General features: G+C 47.9%; 1 protein-coding gene across 1 annotated transcript in view; it reads right to left on the bottom strand.

Annotated features, from left to right (window-relative positions):
• Positions 1-20185, bottom strand: part of LOC146833341 (CCAAT/enhancer-binding protein gamma-like) — a 162553-nt gene that overhangs the window by 84098 nt on the left and 58270 nt on the right. The window lies entirely within an intron of this gene.

Raw genomic sequence — 20185 nt, 5'->3', positions numbered from 1 at the left:
AGATAATTCGAAGGTGAAATACAACTTCTTGGCAGACAGGCGAAAACTAGCCGAGGCAGGCACCGTTAGCTGCACAGGGAGTAGGACAAAGTTCATGGATACAGATGCGAGCTCAAGCTGAAGCTGTCAGAGACAGAGAGCAGGGAAAGGCTTTGAGGACAGAATCGGGCCTACTCGCCTGAACTGTAAAAATGGAGTAACTTGGCCATATAAAGTCGGTGGCCTTTTATACTTAGGAATCGAATATCCAGCCCATTGATGGCGGATCTGACAGAGAACATGTTGACGGTAGACACACATATGTTTGCGTCTTAGAAACTGGAACTGGAGGGAACATACATGTACTTGTAACATGCATATAGAACCGTTGGGGTCCAAGATAGGGGACATAACTGACCAGGAAAATCCACATTTCCACATTCCCTCCTTGTCCCCTTCTTGCCCTTCACGAGACATCAATCTTCATCATTCCATCGATTTGCTCATGGAGCATCATTTCTTCTTCCTTCTTCTTCCGGGATCTTGAGCGAAAACCTTGATGTGGAATACACGATGTGGCACACAGACCACAAATCGCTGGTCCACATTGCAAACATATGCAACAACTGAAAAGCATAAGAAGGCCAATACCTAGGAAGGATAGAACTCTCCATCCCCAGGCTGATATCACACTCCAAAACCACCCGGACCACGTCCAAGTGCCTGGATTCTCGTGTATCTGGCTTACAATCTTATGAAGGCGTGTTATAGCTTTATATACAGATGGCGAATTTTCTGGTATGAAAATGCAGCAGCTGGATCCGATGACCCTGCAAGCTCCGCCCCTATCGGCCAGGATGACGTCAAGGACAAGACGATTCTGGAGAACAACAATTCTCATCACTGATTGTTCCTCTGTCAGATTGCCTAGGGCGGCTATAGTCTCGTTTACTACAGCTTCAAGAGTCTTGGTGAGTCTGCGTATCAGCTTACTATTTGATATTGTACCTATATAGGGAAAGATACCTTTATTGAAATCTACATACTTGTCCCATGCCGTCTCAGTATAATCGACAACTGGGAGATCTCTTCGCTCTCTATTGTGTACTAAATGAACATTTCGATAATAATCAGGAGGAGCTAGGAAAACAGGTGGCAAAAGGAATGCTATGTAACAGGTACCATCCCAATCTAGAGGCAGACGCATATATGCCGTCTGACCACATATAAAGTAAGAATGGCGAGAAGCTCTAAATGAAGATTTGCCTTGATCACTATATTCTACTGTAGTAACGCATTGGCTATGGCCCATATGTATGGAACCAACTTTTCTCACACATAATTCACCCTTTACTGGAAATACTGACATAGTGGGCAGAATTAGTTCAACTTCGGATTTGACATTCAAAATCATAAGATTAGGCGTAAAATTACCTAATTTATACACTTCATTTTCTAAATCAGTTCCTGTTCTACTGGGGTGACCCTCCTTATTAGGGTGACAGACTTTGAATAAAACTAGATTTAGATTTCCCCATATCCAATGTTGTTGATAAACTGCTGTGTCTGGGTCTATGGAATTTAATAAACTAAACCATGCTCCACAGGAGCCATTGCGTGTAAACGGATGTGGAAAGAAAGGCAGAACTCCTTTGTTATTCTGATAGGGAGGGAGTCGGCCACACACCCAACAATTTGTCGCATTACTAGTCTGATGGGAATGATGTAACATACTAATGAATGTGTTATTGCGCAGCGCAAGTCTATAGGACAACTCATGTGGCGGTAGGTCACTAAAAGAATGTTCATCAGTTATATTGAAAACACGTTTAGAAACAGGATGATATATGTGCAAAATCATACTCGTAATAATTACTAAAATACTCAATAAAAACAAAATTAATAATGTCACAATACAGTGGTTACGCAGTAATTTACAATAAGCATGTCGTTTCATTATGATTCTGGACTCTGCATCATTCAGACCTAAGGGATACATGTCGGGACAGATTCAACCGCTTCACCTTGGAGAGGACTTAAACAATCAAATCGTCCGACAGTTTAGATCTGGACCTGAGTTTCTGTTTATAGCACTGAGAGTCATTTTGTTCAACAAAAGGAAGTTTTGAATCAGTCTGTGAGGGAGTGCAGGGCACAGTGTCTATATCTGAAGGTAGTCCATGAAATTTTTTTATATGGGTGGAATGCACCCATCCTTTCCGTCCTTCGATCTTCACAGCTGTTCTGGTCGTCAGCAGGACCTGCTTAGGCAACTTCCACCTAGGATCCAATTGGCTTTTCCTATCAAAATTCCGAACCAGGACAAAGTCCCCGGGGACCACGTCATGGGGTTTCACCTCAGTGTTGTCAGGAAAAGCTGCGACCACCTGTGAACGAGAAGATTGTAGTGCAGACATCAAGGAAGCCAGGTAATCTGTCAGCATATTACAGTCAACATCAGTTATTTTACGGGGTATAGGCGTCCCCCACATATTCGGTGGTCTACCAAAGATCACCTCATACGGGGATAGCCCTGTTCGAGAGTGTGCTACCATTCTCATGTAGAATAGCGCAACTGGTAAGGCTACTATCCAGTCCACACCTTTTTCCTGACATATTTTGGACAATCTGATTTTTAAAAGTTGATTATGTCGTTCCACGAGACCTGCTGCCTCGGGGTGTCGGACACAGTGGAATTTCCACTGATATCCCAACAAAAGTGAGACATGTTTCATTAATTCGGATGAGAAAGGCTGGCCGTTATCTGAATATACAACACGTGGTAAACCGTACCGTGGGAAGAATTCTCGAACTAGCTGCTTGGCAGTAGTCGGGGCAGTGTAATCTGATACGGGATACGCCTCTGTCCAACGGGAGAGAGCGCAGACAACTACGAGGACATATTTGAATCCTCGACAACGTTCCATCTGAATATAATCCATCTGGAGGACTTCAAAAGGATGGTCAGGAGGCTGAAATCCACCCTGCTCTACGGGAACACTCTTTCCTGGATTAAACTGACAACATATCATACAGGTACGAACTTTTTGTTTAGCTGCTGCTCGTAAATGTTTATTGAACCAAATGTGCTGAATGCTGTCTAGCATAGCCTTCTCTCCTAAATGTGCTGGACTGTGAACTGTAGCTATAATGGCTTGAACCATGGAATCAGGGAGAAACCATACAGATTTCTCTTTCGTCATCCATCCTTGATCTGTCTGGATCCCTCCTAGTTCAGTCCACTTCTTTATTTCTTCTGCTGTGGCATGTGTCTGTATGTCAATTACATCAAGTGTGGGATCCTTAATTGTCATACACTGTGTTGGTGTCTGAACTATTGGCTTTGTCATGTCGGATGTGCGATTCTGAGCAGTCTGTTTGGCTGTTCTGTCAGCTAAATCATTGCCTTGAGAAATGATATCAGTAACCTTCGTGTGTGCTTTACATTTCATAATTGATATTGCAGTCGGTAAATGAATCGCGTCTAACAGAGCATGAATGAGGGACCCGTGTTGAATATGTGTTCCATGAGAAGTTAAATAACCCCTCTCCCGCCAAAGCACTCCGAAGTCATGTACGACTCCAAATGCATAACGTGAATCAGTATATATGTTGACTTTCTTGTCCGCGGCTTGAATACAGGCTTGTGTTAGAGCAACAAGTTCTGCTGCTTGGGCTGACAAAGTATCTATACAATTTGTCTCAATAACTTCAGTGTCTGTTGTGACTGCATATGCGGCAACTAAATTTCCTGTACTTGTCCTCATACACGAACCATCTACATATAACGTCAGGTCTGGATCTAGCAATGGAACGTCTGTCAAGTCTTGTCTAGGTTTCGTCTTTATTTCAATGATTTCAACACAATCATGAGCTAGTGGGTCTGTTCCAATTACAGGTAATAGTGTAGCAGGATTCAATGTATTACACCGTCGGATCTCTATGTGTGGTTGAAACAATGTCAGTTCATAACCAGTAAGTCTTGCTATGGTCAAGTGTTGTGTTTGTGTTCGGTTCACAAGAACCTCTACTGCATGTGGTACTTGTACTGTCAATGGGTGTCCTAATACTATGGCATCGCTTTGTCTAATTGCTAAAGCTGTCGCTGCCACTGATTTCAGGCATGCAGGCAAAGCCTGAGCTACGGGATCTAATGTACTGGAAAAATAAGCACATGGCTTGCGTGATCCTGCTTGATCCTGAGTGAGTACTGATAAGGCAGTTCCTTCGCGTTCTGTAACAAAGAGTGTAAAATGTTTGCTATAACATGGTGTTGCTAAAACAGGTGCTTGACATAAAGCTTCCTTTAGGCTTTCAAAAGCTTGTGTATGTTCCTGAGTCCAAGGGAGAACAGTCGATGTGGCTGCCTCCTGTGTGGTTAACTGAATGAGTGGTTTTGCTAGAAATGCGTACTGAGGGATCCACTGTCTACAATATGAAGTGAGGCCTATAAAAGCCCGCACCTCCTTTTGTGTCTGGGGTATTGACATGTTAGCAATTAACTGGATGCGATCTGGTGTAAGCTGCCTTCCCTCCTTGGACAGCGAGTGACCAAGATAAATAACTCGCTGAACACAGAATTGCAGCTTAGAAGGGGACACCTTGTGCCCCTTGTCGGCTAGGAAATGTAAAACTGTCAGAGAAGCTTTTTCACATTCTGGCTCGCTTCTCGCGGTGATCAGCAGATCATCGACATATTGAAGCAGTGCTGTATTGACTGGCATGTGGATACTGTCAAGTTCTCGTTTCAGTGCTTGGCTGTAGATGCTGGGGCTTTCTGTAAATCCTTGGGGAGCGCGTGAGAATTTAAAGCTGCGCCCATTTAAACTGAATCCGAACAAGTATTGGCTTTCCGGATCTATTGGGACGCTGAAAAAGGCATTCTTGAGATCAATTACAGTAAAGAATGTTGCTTCGGAATCAATTGCTGTCAATAACGATGATATATCAGGGACCACAGGGAATTGTGGTACAATACACTTGTTTAGTTCACGCAAATCAATAACCAATCGGTACACTGGTGGAGCAGTAGGATCAGTTCGTTTAAGAATCGGAATTATCGGTGAATTACATACATTGGAGTCTGTTTCTACAACTACTCCCTGGGCAATTAGCTCATCAATGATTTTCAGCAAAGCCACTACAGCATCATGCGGTAACTTGTATTGTCGCATTCGTGGTAGTACCACTCCTGCTTTCAGTGTGACTCGATAGGGTGTAATGTTCATGCAGCCAACATCCGTAGGGCCTTGTGCCCATAGATGTACTGGTAAAGTCTGTAGTCGGGGATCCATGTCTCTAGACACATAGTGACCTTTAAAATCACGTAAAAACAACCTTACTCCTTCCGGAGAACAACATATTATGGCTCCTAGTGCTTTCAGAGTTTTAATTCCTAACAGATTTTCTGGGCATGATTTAGTAAGCAATAAATCTGTAGTTCGTGTCAAAGGTCCTATCGTAAGTGGTAGAGGCTTTGATACTTCATTAACAATAGGTTTTCCCGAAAAACCAAGGGAAACATTTTGAGAGCCTGAGAGGGGTGCCCCTGGAACTTCACTACGTTTTATAGTTGTTCGACTTGCCCCTGTATCGAGTAAGAATTTTCTATCTTGACCTAATAATTCACTATGTACATAAGGTCCTTCTTGATCTACAGGAATCTCGATAAGTGGTAAGTCAACTTCCCTCTCTAGGCTGGTTCATGCGTATCGCTGGTATTCAGGGTATTCATACTGTGCAGTCTGATACAGTTGTCGTGTTGCGGTTTGTGTGGCAGTAGCAGGCAACGATGGTGCAGCTGGCACAAACTGTATGGGTTGCTGTGAGGCTGGCATGGACTGTTGCTGAACTGGCACGGACTGTCCATGCAGCATAGCTCCTTGTTCATTCTGATCTTGTCTAACTAATCGTGGTCTCTCCTTTGTAATGCCTGTAGCTATATTACGTTTCAGGACTGGACAATCGTGTACATGATGGCCCAGTTGTTTACAGTAATTGCAGGTTCCTTTTACAGGAACTGCAGAATCACCAGAATGTGTCACACTCTTTTTGTGACCATCTGCTGGTACTGTCTGAGAAACTAGCATTTTCATTTTTGTATCCTTCATGCGTCTATGCTCGTGTTCTTGTTCATCCCTAATTCTATTGTGATGATACTGTAACATTTGTAGCATTTGCGACGGAGTGTTACTTTGCCAGGTACTCTCGAATTTCAATATTCTATTCTTTACTGGAGGTAATGCATTTTCCACTAATTTTGTCACAAATAAATGTGGATATGAGTCACTACTTGCTTTTATACCACTATTTATACCAAAACATTTTTCAAATCGAGCATAATAATCGCTTGTGTCTTCATCTTGCTTTTGTTTGCAGGCTGTGATTGCACCCCAATCTTCCTTTTTTGTAGTTAATAAACGTGGCAGTACCTGTACTAGTAAACCTGGTAATAGTTTAACTTTATCCCCGAGCCCCGAACCTGCAGTTCGGCCCCTTTCTTCCTCTGCTAATGCTGTCCAGTCTATCTTTTGGTCTCCCACTTCCCACTCTTTTTCTTTCAGTTTTTCATAAATGCCAGCAGGCAAAAGCACCTTTAATATCGTCATAATATCAGGAAAGGTGTACTCTCCCATCAGTAACATGTCTTTAATTTCTCGGTGGAAACCCGCTGGGTCTTTATCATGGCTAGGTACTACTTTCTTCATTTCTAATAATTCCATTTTTGATATGGGTGTGTAAACAAATACACGGTGAAACTCATTGTCTTCGCCTTTTATTGGGTGCACTTCTCGTAAAGGATTTTGTCTATCCATGTAGTACGGTGCTCTTTCTCTGGGGGGCAGGGAGAGAGAATCTGGATTTACAAAAAGGACGTACTGCTTACGTGACACTAATATCTCTTTAATTAGCTTGTTACTAGAACCTCTCCATCTGTACGTAAGTAGTTCCGTTAATATATCAGGTAAAGGACCAGGGTCAGCATGTTGGCTCTTATATAATATGAGGAGTTGCTGAATCATATAGATTCCAGCTAAACGTTGTTCATCTGTACTGAGATTGAGAAACGTGTGTGCTACGGTCTCATCACCATATTTTTCAGGACTAACGATCCAGTGAACGGCTGATCTGGCTAATTCTTGCTCATCCATGGAATCGAGGAGGTGGTAACCCCTTCGTTCTCGTAGTATTTTATCTGCGGCTTGAAACGAATGTTCAGGAGACTTCAGATTTATTACAGGCGTTGGATACGTTCTGCTATTATTTGGACATACAGAATGTATGGGATCAGAAAAACATCTAGTATTTTCACAGGATCTTCCTCTGCCTACATAGGCTATGGTCTCTGACTGTCTTGCAGAGTCCCCTGATTCGGACACTTCATCTTGCTCAAACTCGTCTGTTCCCAATCTTTCTGCATGAATACGTTCTATTTCTTTACGGATTTTTCGGCACATGGCTATTATACAATTTTGCTTATCGTGTCTCCCTTCTGATATATTCTGACTCCATCTTGTAAGAGTAAGCATTACGTTCATGTCTACCCCCGGACGATCTTGATTTCTGATCACACAGTTTATGAGGAAACGTAACAGTTCCCCCTGTATTTCTACTTTCTGGAATTCCATAGCTCTGTTAATACATCCCGGATCTCGTCCTGTTTGAACAAAATGATATATGTTATCCAGATGCGTAGTCATCCCTGGTAACCTTGCTAAATACTCTGCGGCTCGCCTAATACGTAATGATGCCAGGACCATTTCATCCTCTTTACCAACCACCGGGTCATATCTACAATTTACAAGGAGTTCCTTAAGCGTACGTTCATTTACGAACTTAGGTGTACGTGAATGTGCTGACTCTTGAAAGACAAGTTTATTTATTCTAGGTGGTGTAAAAGTACTGCTAGCACCTCCCGTGGCCCCATCTGGGGCGTCGGGTGTGAAAGGGTTCGTTGAACGTGACACAGCAACTATGGGTGTCGATACCCCTGTAGAGTCGACTGCGGAAACAGATGCGGAAACAGATGTGCTTGCCGAAACTTGCGTCGGGACTTGCTGTTGCACGGGGACAGATACCTGATCCTGACGTTGAACCCCTCCGCCAGACGGTCTATGTGGTGTGGCGTTAGCATACTCGGGGGCTGCATCATCTAGATATGAGGAAAGGAAAACGTCTTCTGCGGTTCTGGGACGCCCTTTTGGATGTACCTTAATTGGAAATAATGGGGGTGGCAAGTCTTTTGGTATCTCTGGAGCAGCCTTAGGTAATCCTTCGGCTAGAAGGGGATACATACCATTCATAAGAGCATTACTTTGTCTATTTACTTGTTCTGATTTCACTCGGATACCTTCCTCAATTAATAGATTTTCTTGAACTTTATTTGAACTTTCTTTACTCCTCTCTTCTTGTCTACGTGCTTTTTCTGTTCGTCTATGAGATTCTTTACGCCATAACTCGATAGCGTCTTTCTGTGACTGTCTGACCTTTCTTTTCCATAACTCTTCCTCCACTTTCATGATGCACTCTGCATCCCAGGTTCCCGCTATGGGCCACCTTTGACTTTCCGGTAATCCCTTGGTATAATCTACCCATAGATCAAGAAACAATATGGCATCTATGCCATGTTTATGGTACATGAAATGTCCTGGAGTGTCTCTAGGAGGAATAGGAACTGCTTCTTCAAGCACCCCTTTTCTGGTGGTAATCTGTCTTAACTTCGAGAAGAGCGGCATATTAACAACTGATCTGATACTTACTCTTGAACTTACTTAATACGAGAAACACAATAATGAACAGTGAACAATGAACAGTCATTCATACCACAATATGCAAGACATTTTCTGAATACTTTAAACATTAAACATTAAACATTTAATAATGGTCGACAATGATGACAGTCTGCCTAACTAATCACCACGCTGAATTCTTGACAATAACTGAATACTTCGGAATACTTGATATACTGCTAAACAGTACATATACACTGCTAAACAGTGCAGACCGGATTTGTGTACCCAAATCCGTCTTGACCGGCACAACCTATGTGCACGTCAACATGCCTCCCCGGCGATGGTACTCACCGAGTAGCTCCTTGAAACGGAAGGCCTCAGAGAATGGACAGGACTCGATAACTGCGGACATCGGACCCTCTGGACGTCGGAATTTCGGAAAACCTGGTGGGCCTCTGTATACCTCGGATCTTGCTCTCTCAGCTAGGCTCTGGTCGGGATACTTCGCACTTCTCACCGCCTCGTCTGGGTTGATCGCAGCCTCAGTCGCCCCCGCTTGACCGGAGGGAGCTTACAGGAAATCCTGCTGGTACGCGTTTATGGTCCGTCCAGCTGTGGCAGGAGACCGGGCCTGCAACGCACCGCCGGCGCGTGAGATGAGAAAGTGTCCCTATTCGGGCGCCATTATGTGGTAAATAAAATAAATATTACCTGACTGAATTTCGTACGGAGTCTTAAAATAAAGTAAAATAGCTCAAAATAACAAGAGGCAGAATCCGTGGTATAAGAGGTTTTCTAATGGGCTTTATTCCATTCAAAATGGCCGACTCGAGTGGCGGCCTTCAGGTTCCGTCACCACGAGGGTTCAGGAAGTGAAGTACAATAACTTATTAACAGACATACATTTTTATAATAAGTGCATTACAATGAAACGAATGTAGAAGGCGTAACATTTGATAAGAAAAATGACGTAACAGTGACATAATCGAAACTAGGCATAATAAGGAATAAAAGAAACATGATTGGTTAGAATTATCAGACATAGGTGGATCTATAAGATAATACTTGGCATAGATGCGCGCGCAGCAGCATGACGTGTAATTGACGTGTAACTAGGGGGTGAAGGGGACTTGACATTTAGCTCTACATGTGGAGACGAGAAGTCTGGGGTCAAGTCATCCTAATCCCAAATCATATCTAACATCCTATGTTTAAAGAACTATGTTATCCACAAGGAAGAGACTCTCGGACAGAATCTATTCTATACTGACTATGTGCGTGTACAAGCGTCTAAGTGTCTATATGAGATGCGAGGGGCAGAAAACTTTCCATAGCAACAGGGCTATGAATCACTTGCATGAAGACAGAGAAGCCTGGCCTTTTGCTTGGTAACTGGAGGAATGTTTACTTAAACTACTAGGCAAGAATGCATCGGCTGAAGAGCAAAATAGATAATTCGAAGGTGAAATACAACTTCTTGGCAGACAGGCGAAAACTAGCCGAGGCAGGCACCGTTAGCTGCACAGGGAGTAGGACAAAGTTCATGGATACAGATGCGAGCTCAAGCTGAAGCTGTCAGAGACAGAGAGCAGGGAAAGGCTTTGAGGACAGAATCGGGCCTACTCGCCTGAACTGTAAAAATGGAGTAACTTGGCCATATAAAGTCGGTGGCCTTTTATACTTAGGAATCGAATATCCAGCCCATTGATGGCGGATCTGACAGAGAACATGTTGACGGTAGACACACATATGTTTGCGTCTTAGAAACTGGAACTGGAGGGAACATACATGTACTTGTAACATGCATATAGAACCGTTGGGGTCCAAGATAGGGGACATAACTGACCAGGAAAATCCACATTTCCACAAGTCCATACGGCTTTCCTACTTTTTGGAGGTTAATTTTGTCAGAGGTGCCACTCTGGTACCATATCTTTTGACAACCCTTCTCTAGTACCCAGTCAGGCCAAGAAAGGCTCTGACTTGGGTCTATATGACCTCTGACCCTGCTTAAGGGCCGGGTCGCTCCCCTGCCGCCGAACAGCACCACCTGTGCGCGGCCACCCCGCTGCTGCCGCTCTTAGTGTGGGTTTGATCCTCCTGTGCCCAGGATCACCGTTCTGACTGTGGTTTGATTTTCTGTTTTTTCTCCCTCCTGCCTGTTTGTATTTTGTTTTCAGTCTGCTCCTGGATTTTACCGTTTGTAGCCCACCTGCCACCCCACCCCCCCTTTTGCTCTCTGTGACCCGTTATTTCCCGCCGCTGTCCCCAGCAACCACACCCCCTCGCCGCCCCGCTCCCGCCTCCCAGCTGCTCCTCCCTCCACGCCTCATAAGGCAGCCGCTGCCCGACGGTAGAGGTGACCTCTGACCCTGCTTAAGGGCCGGGTCGCTCCCCGGCCGCCGAACAGCACCACCTGTGCGCGGCCACCCCGCTGCTGCCGCTCTTAGTGTGGGTTCGATCCTCCTGTGCCCAGGATCACCGTTCTGACTGTGGTTTGATTTTCTGTTTTTTCTCCCTCCTGCCTGTTTGTATTTTGTTTTCAGTCTGCTCCTGTATTTTACCGTTTGTAGCCCACCTGCCCCCCCCCTTTTCCTCTCTGTGACCCGTTGTTTCCCGCTGCTGTCTCCCGCGGCCACGCCCCCTCGCCGCCCCGCTCCCGCCTCCCAGCTGCTACTCCCTCCCTCCACGCCATATAAGGCGGCCGCTGCCCAACGGTAGAGGTGACCTCTGACCCTGCTTAAGGGCCGGGTCGCTCCCCTGCCGCCGAACAGCACCACCTGTGCGCGGCCACCCCGCTGCTGCCGCTCTTAGTGTGTGTTCGATCCTCCTGTGCCCAGGATCACCGTTCTGACTGTGGGTTGATTTTCAGTTTTTTCTCCCTCCTGCCTGTTTGTATTTTGTTTTCAGTCTGCTCCTGTATTTTACCGTTTGTAGCCCACCTGTCCCCCCACCCCCCCTTTCGTTCTCTGTGACCCGTTGTTTCCCGCCGCTGTCCCCCGCGGCCACGCCCCCTCGCCGCCCCGCTCTCGCCTCCCAGCTGCTCCTCCCTCCCTCCACGCCTTATATGGCGGCCGCTGCCCGGACGCGCAGCGGGCGCGCCGAACGCACGCCAAAGGCAAGCCTGTCTGTGCCCGTCCGTGCCGGGACCGCCCCCAGCACCAGAACCCCTAGACCCCGCACACGCCACGATGCCAGAATCCGATACGACGCCAACACTCTCCACGCTCTCAACACCGGCCGAGACCACCACTGCTTCCAGGCCGCCCCGAAACGTACCCACGGACCCTTCTCCTGCCACACCTGCAACTTCACTTGCGACAGAACCACCAAAACCCCAAGGAATGGATCCAACCACCTTCGTTGCATACTCCTCAACACCCGCTCCGCGCGAAAGCACGCCGTCGAGCTCTGGGACCTGCTCAACACCACCGCCCCAGATGTTGCCTTTCTGACCGAGACCTGTCTCGGCACCTGACATCGCCATAGCCATTCGGGACGGCTACAAGATCTCCCGCAGAGACCGCACCAACGGGATGGGAGGAGGAATAGCCATCGTCCACAAGTCCACCCTCCAGGTCCACACCCTCGCAGATGACTCCCTCAACTCCACCGAACACCTTCACTTCCGGATCCACACCGACCCCAACACCACCCTCAGAGGAACACTCATCTACAGACTCCCCGGACCCCGGGCTCAGTTCAGCGAGTCCACCGCCGACCTCGCCAGCACCCATGCACTCGCCTCCACGGACTACATCCTCCTCGGGGACCTGAACTTCCACCTCGAGAGCAACAACAACGCCAACTCCACCACCCTGATCGACAACCTCGCCAACCTCGGCCTCCGACAACTCGTCACCGAAACCACCCACGACGCTGGCCACACGCTCGACCCTGTCTACTCCACAAGCACCCACGTCACCTTCAACCACACCACCGAACTCCACTGGACTGACCACCGATGCATCCACTTCACCTTCAAGAAACCAACCACGCACCACCTCACCCAACAGCTGCCTCGCCGCTGCTGGAGCAAAGTTACCGAAGACCAGCTGACCTCCACCCTCACCCAGAACCCACCCACCGACCCCACCGACACAGACGCCGCTGCCCGAATCTTCAGACAGTGGATCAACAACTGCGCCAACACCCTTGCCCCGATCAAGAAACCCTCCATCAACCACCCCAGCAAGAAAGCCGCCTGGTTCACCGAAGAACTCCAGATCTCCAAACGAACATGCCGGAAGCTGGAGAAGAAATGGCTCCACGACCGCGCACCAGACAGCCACGCAGCCCACAAGGACGCCACCCGCAGACATCACCACCTCATCAGAACAGTCAAGAGATCGTCCTTCAAAGCCCGACTGGATAACAACGCACACGACAGCAAAGAACTTTTCAACATAGTGAAGGAACTCTCCAACCCCAGCGCCAACACCAACGACATCCCGCCATCGCAGGATCTGTGCGACTCATTGGCCACCTTCTTCCATCGCAAGATCGCCGACATCCATGACAGCTTCAACTCCTCATCCGCCCGACCGCAACAGACCACACCCCGAATGCCACCTGCACCAACCAGCTGACCTCCTGGTCCCACGTCAACGACGAAGATACACGCAAGGTCAGGAACTCCATCCACTCAGGATCTCCATCAGACCCCTGCCCACACCACGTATTCAACAAAGCTGTCGCAACCATCGCACCCCATCTGCGAAAGATCATCAACATCTCCTTCGACACAGCGACATTCCCGGAAAGCTGGAAGCACGCCGAAATCAACGCCCTCCTCAAGAAACCCAAGACGGACCCCAAAGACCTCAGGAACTTCCGGCCCATCTCCCTGCTCCCCTTCCCGGCGAAGGTCATCGAGAAAATCGCCAACATGCAGCTGACCCGCCACCTCGAGGACAACAGCATCCTAGACCCATCCCAGTCCAGATTCAGACGCAACCACAGCACCAAGACTGCCCTTATTGCCGCCACTGACGACATCAGGCGCCAGCTAGACAACGGCGAAACCTCAGCCCTCATCCTCCTGGACCTGTCTGCCGCTTTCGACACAGTCTGCCACCGCACACTAAGAACACGCCTCCAAGAAGCCGGAATCCAGAAGAAGGCCCTGGACTGGACCATGTCCTTCCTCTCCGGCAGAACCCAGAGAGTCCACCTCCCGCCCTTCCGATCCGAAGCCACCGACATCATCTGCGGCGTACCCCAGGGCTCATCCCTCAGCCTGACCCTGTTCAATGTCTACATGGCCCCCTTCGCACAAGTGGCCCGCCAGCACAACCTGAACATCATCTTCTACGCCGACTACACCCCCAGCTCATCCTCTCCCTCACCAAGAACCCGCACACCGCCAAGACCAACCTCCACGAGGGAATGAAGGCCGTCGCCGAGTGGATGAGGAACAGCCGTCTGAAACTGAACTCGGACAAGACGGAGGTCCTCATCCTAGGTTCCACCCCCTCTGCTTGGGACGACTCCTGGTGGCCGACCGCACTGGGAGCCGCTCCAACACCCACGAACCACGCACGCAACCTAGGATTCATCCTCGACTCCTCCCTCTCCATGTCGAAGCAGGTCAACGCCATCTCCTCCTCCTGCTACAACACCCTCTGCATGCTTCGCAGGATCTACAAGTGGATCCCGACCGAAACAAGAAGAACAGTGACCCAAGCCCTCGTCAGCAGCAGGCTAGACTACGGCAACGCACTATACGCAGGAATCCCGGCCTAACACCTGTGACGACTACAACGCATTCAGAACGCCTCAGCCCGACTGATCCTCAACGTCCCCAGCCGCAGCCACATCTCCCCCACCTCAGAGACCTACACTGGCTCCCCATCAACAAGAGGATCACCTTCAAACTCATCACCCACGCACACAAAGCACTCCACAACACCAGACCAGCATACCTGAACGACAGACTCAACTTCTACACCCCTGCCCGCCAGCTCCGCTCTGCCAGCCTCGCCCTTGCCGCCGTCCCACGCATCCAACGAACAACCTCCGGCAGCAGATCCTTCTCCTTCCTCGCTGCAAGAACCTGGAACACCCTCCCCACCCATCTACGGCAGACACAGGACCTGCTCACCTTCAGAAGGCTCCTCAAGATCTGGCTTGCAGCACCCCCCCCCCCCTCCCCCCGCCTCAGTGCCTTGAGACCCTCACGGGTAAGTAGCGCGCTTTACAAATTCACTGATTGTGTCTTAGGAGCTTCCTAGGCCAGAATTGTCTGGATTTTATGTTGTAGAGGTTGCCAATAACCTGAAGTCAGGTCAAAGGTACTCAGATATTTTGCTGCCCCCAACTTATCTATGCGCTCATCTGCTCTTGGAATGGGAGATGCATCAGTTTTGGTGACGTCCTTAAAGCCTCTGTAGTCCACACAAAATGTCATTTATGGTTTTCCTCCCTTGGAATTTGGCTTAGGCATCATGATTACTGGGCTAGCTCATGGACTACTAGAAGGCTCAATCACCCCCAGCTTTACCATATTTGCAACCTCAGCTTTGACTCTAGCTTTGATCTGGTCTGACAATCTGTATATCTTGCTTTTGACAGGTAATTTGTCACTGGTGTCTACATTTTGGGTACCCCATATTGTCAAACCTGGTGTCAATGAAAAGAGGTCAGCAGGCTGACTGAGAAGGTGGTAACAGTACTTTCGCTGCTGTTCCCTCAGAGGGGAAGAGAGAACTACCCCCTCCATTGAGCCATCCTTGACATTGTTAGACAATAGTCATGGAGAGGTTCACTCTCTTTCTTTTCCCCTCCACCTGTTACCATGAGCATAGTGATGTCTGATCTATCATGACGAAGCTTGAGCCTATTCAAATATATCAACCTATGGTGGTGTCTGGGGTTCCCAAATCCACCAGATATGTGACTTCACCCTTCTTCCCTAAGATAGTGTAGGCCAAGTCCTGGGAGCCACAGGCTCGAAGTCCCAAACCAGTTGTTCGTGTTTGGTACTCAGCCATGGAAGATGTCTGGTCATACTAGTGCTTGACAAAACTCCTGGCTAGCCTCCAAGTTTACGTTTGCTTTCTTTATGCATTCAGCCATTCTTGAGTGAAGGCTAAATACATAGTCCAAAATGTCTTGTTTAGGCTCCTTGATAGGTCTCTCCTAACCTTTTCTCACCAAACTCAAAGAACCTCTTACAAGGTGTCCAAAGAGTAGTTCAAATGGACTGAAACCTACTCCTTTCTGAGGCATCTCCCTGTATGCAAACAGCAGGCAGGACAGGAGAACATCCCATCTCCTGAGTTTCTCCGGTAAACCCATAATCATGCCTTTCATGGTGTTGTTGAGCATTTCTACAATACCATTTCCTTGGGGATGCTAGGGGGTAGTGAACTCATAAGTCACCCCACACTCATCCCACAGTGCTTTCAGATAGGCAGGCATTAAATGTGTGCCCCTATCTGGGATGACCTCCTAAGGGAACCCAACCCTGGTGAAGGTGCCAAGTAGGGCTCTAGCTACTGCAGGAGCAGTAACTGTCCTAAGGGGTATAGATTCAGGGTATATGGTGGCACGGTCCACTACTATCAAGATGAACCTATTTCCAGATGCAGTAGGGGGGTCTAGGGGACCAACAATTTTGATCCCTACCTTCTCAGTGGGAGTCCCCACCACAGGCAGTGTTATGAGGGGAGCTTTTGGCTTGCCACCTGCCTTGCTACTGGCCTGACAGGTGATACAGGAGCAACCAAACTCCTTCACCTTTTCTGATATCTGAGGCCAGTGAAAGTGATTGACCAGCCTTTCCGAGGTCTTGTCAGACCCAGATGTCCAGCTAAGGTGATGTCATGGCTAGTTTAAGAAGGAATTCTCTTTACTGCTGGGGGACCACCACTCCCCTGGTTGCCCCTGGTTTGGGGGGCCCTTGCCTCACAGTAAAGGATTCCCTTCTCCCAGTACACCTTCCGGGTTGCAGTGACATCACCCTCCGCCTGTTTTGCAGGCAACTGTCTCAGGCCTTCAAGAGTGGGACATGTCTTTTGCCCCTAGCTCTTGTCCTCTCTGGAGGGACCTCCTACTTCTTAGAGTTCTGCCAGATGAGGCTTATCTCTCAAGGAAGCACCCTCCTGATGGTTAGGCTCCTTCTGGGTCTGTGTACTTTGTGAAGCGGCCTTGCCAGACTTCCTACTCTTCCTCTTGGAACATGGGCCATTTTTCCAAAGTCCATGGACTTTGTCTTAAGACCCTTTGTGCTCTAGTGGTGTCACCCACCCACCCAGGGAGACCCAGTATTGTTGCATGAGTCCTTCTCTCTACTTCTGCCCAGTCAGAGGTTTCCAGGTTGTTGCCAAGCAGACACACCACTGGCATGGCAGGGGACACAGCTACCTTCTTAGGGCCAGCAAACCTCCCCCTCCCCACTCAAAGTCTACCTAAGCTATTGGATGTATCTTTGTAACATTGTCAGAGTTTACTGTCTGGTGCACCTCATCAGGAATTATATGACCTGGGCAAACCAGCTTAGCTGTAACCATGGTGATGCTGGCATCTGTATTCCTCAAGGCCTAAATTTCAGTCCCATTGATTATTGGCCACTGCCTGTACTTTACCATGCTGGCGGCCCAGTGGGCCAAGAGTTCAACTTCTTCCCCACCGATGGAGACTAAAGTGGCTTCAGTATAATCCATGCAATCCCCAGGGACAATTTCCACCCCTATCCCTACACTGGCAGTGCCCTTGGAATGGTCACCACTGGTTGACTTTTTGGTGCACACATGATCCCCCATCTGGTGTCCTGGCTGTCTGTAGTCATAGCACACTCCAGCTTTGGTAGGGTCAAAAATATTTTCCAGATACCTCCTCCCCTTTGACTGGGGTGTGTTGCTGGGCTCCCACCTGGGTCAACTCCTGGGGACTCTTTGGAATTCTCTGACTGTTTATGCTTGGCCCAATCTTTTCCCTGAAAGGGGTGGGGCTGTCCTCTTTTCTTGTGTTCACCACCTTGGTACTTTTTTGGCACCCAATGCATACCCATTCATTAGCTATCTTCCCCAGCTGTCTAAGGCTAGATAGCTTAGAATCTACCAGATGCGGGATGTTAGACCTGGCATCAATGGTGTAGTTTCCCCTAAAGTTTGCCTTCAAACCTCCTGTTTTTGCTGGCCTTAGGACTTTGTGCACTGCTAACCAGTGTTAAAGGACTCTTTCCCCAAAACGTGGTAACATTGGCTTATCCCCAATTGCCACATTTAATTTACTTGAAAGACCCTAAGTGTACTACAGGTGCCCAGGGCCTGTACATTAAATGCTACTAGTGAGCCCATAGCACTGATTATGCCACCCATTCAAGTAGCCCTTGAAACATGCCTCAGGCTGGCCACTGCAGAGCTTGTGTCTGTGCAGCTTTAAACTGCCATGTCGACATGGCAAGATAAACCTCTGCCAGGCCAAAACCTTCCTTTTTATTACATATAAGTCACCCCTAACGTAGGCCCTGGACGGCCCAGAGGGCAGGATTTAATGCATGTGAGGCGCAGGACTTGTACTTTAAGGTTTTACATGTGCTAGTAGTCAAAAACTCTTATATTCATTTTCACTACTGCTAGGCATATAACTCTTAAAGTATAACATTGGGATCACCTTATTACATTTTATAAGGGTTATTCCCTAATGAGAAGATATGATGAGTTCAATTTTGGTGTCTCTGGAATCCTACTTTTAATCACTAACTTATGATGAAGTCGGATTTAAAATTACAATTTTAAAAATGCAACTTTTGGAAAGTTGTCATTATCTTGCCTTAGCCATTTGGTGCCTGTAGCCTGTCTCTGGCCACATGACTGAGTGTTGTTGGCAGTTGGGGCTTTCTGTATTCCTCCTAGACAGCCACACCCAATGGGAGCTTAGGTGTGACTGAGTGGCTATCACTAAAAGGATGGGAGGGTGGAGCTGGAAACATCCTCACTTACAACTGAATAGGCTATGTCTTGTCCCTACTCAAAGGACTGCATACCCTCTGTAGTTAGTCTGGAGCCAGGGCTGGCAGGGCAGGGCTTCTGTGCACTTCAACGGCATGCCTCTAAAACCCTCTTTCCACTTCAAAGGTGCAGCTGTGTATAAAAGAAGGACTTCAGACACCACGCCTTCAGTACACTTCTGGGCCTGTGGATAACTCTGCCATGAATAAGGGCTGCTGTGCTGCTGAAAAGTCTGCCAGTCTGCTGGACTCCTGCTATGCTGTGCAGACCTGCTGTCTACTGCCCTCTAGCCTGGCTGAGAAGGACCGGACCTGCATCTCTTGAACCCAGAACACAGAGTGACTCCAAGGGCTAGTTGGCTCATGTGAGAAGCTTGCTTAGTATATGGTGCACACTTATGTAAGTGGGCACCCTGCACTAATCCAGACAACCATTATGGTGATTTTAGTGGTCTTAGACAACCTTAAAAAGCTCTTTAAGTGGTAGCTGTGGAGAGCAGCCTTCAGGATTAGCCCACAAGTAGTGTAAAGCAGCTAGTTTTACCAGAACATAATCTTATTTGTATAGATTAAGTCAGTGATACTCGAAGTACGGCCCGGGGGCTGTTTATGGCCCTCTTGATCTTTACATGCGGCCCCCCTGGTGAACAGCAGCACAAGCTGCTGTTTAGATACTGAGCACTAATATTCAGATAAAAATGTTAAATACATAGACACACATTTATTAACCAGCAAATAAATGCTTGCCTGTTTATTTCACATTTTTTAGACCTCCTTACACAATCCCTGACACACCCAGGCCCCTTACCGCCACCCTGCTGGCATCAGTGCGACCCTCGGTCACGCCACAGATTCTTCTTTGTGGCCCCTGGGCAATTGATTGCGAGTACCCATGGATTAAGTGAAAAAGAACCACACAGTGTAATTGTGAAAAGATGTATTTATTATAAGGCACTCACTAACACATACAGATATCTCCTACCTGAAGATATACACAATGCATACTTTGCAATAAAAACAGGTAAGTAGCACGAATACACGGTGGTCACCAGCGGGAGACCAAACTATATACTAAAATAGAGGTATGCAGACCACGACTCGAGTCAACACTATACCCAGAAGATGTAGAAGTGCCATGGACCCAAGGAACCACCCAAGGTGAGTATCTAGGAACCCCACGGAGGTCGTGTGCATTGTGGGAACAAGACCACGTTCTCAATACAAGTCAACGGGTAAGTTGCGGTTGTAATTTGAAGGAAGAAGGACCCTTACTAGTGGACCCTGAAGAAACCTTGTGGAAGACAGAAGGTTGGAGAGCCACCCAACCCGTGGATACCCTAGGAACCAGGATACCTACACCAGGGAAGCCAGGTGCATAGGAGTGAAGTGGTGTTGGAAACCGCTGTCGAACTAAGTGGAGAACTTCACGGAAGATGTCGCTGCTGGAGAAGGTTGAAGTGTCCTGTGGAACCCAAAGCTGGATTCAAGATGAGAGGTACCTGCAAGCAGAGTGGACAGT

Source organism: Triturus cristatus, chromosome 4_2, assembly GCF_964204655.1.
Source record: "Triturus cristatus chromosome 4_2, aTriCri1.1, whole genome shotgun sequence".
NCBI classification, from domain to species: Eukaryota; Metazoa; Chordata; class Amphibia; order Caudata; family Salamandridae; genus Triturus; species Triturus cristatus.
The sequence above is the reverse complement of the archived record's forward strand: the minus strand, read 5'-3'. Positions and strand labels throughout refer to the sequence as shown.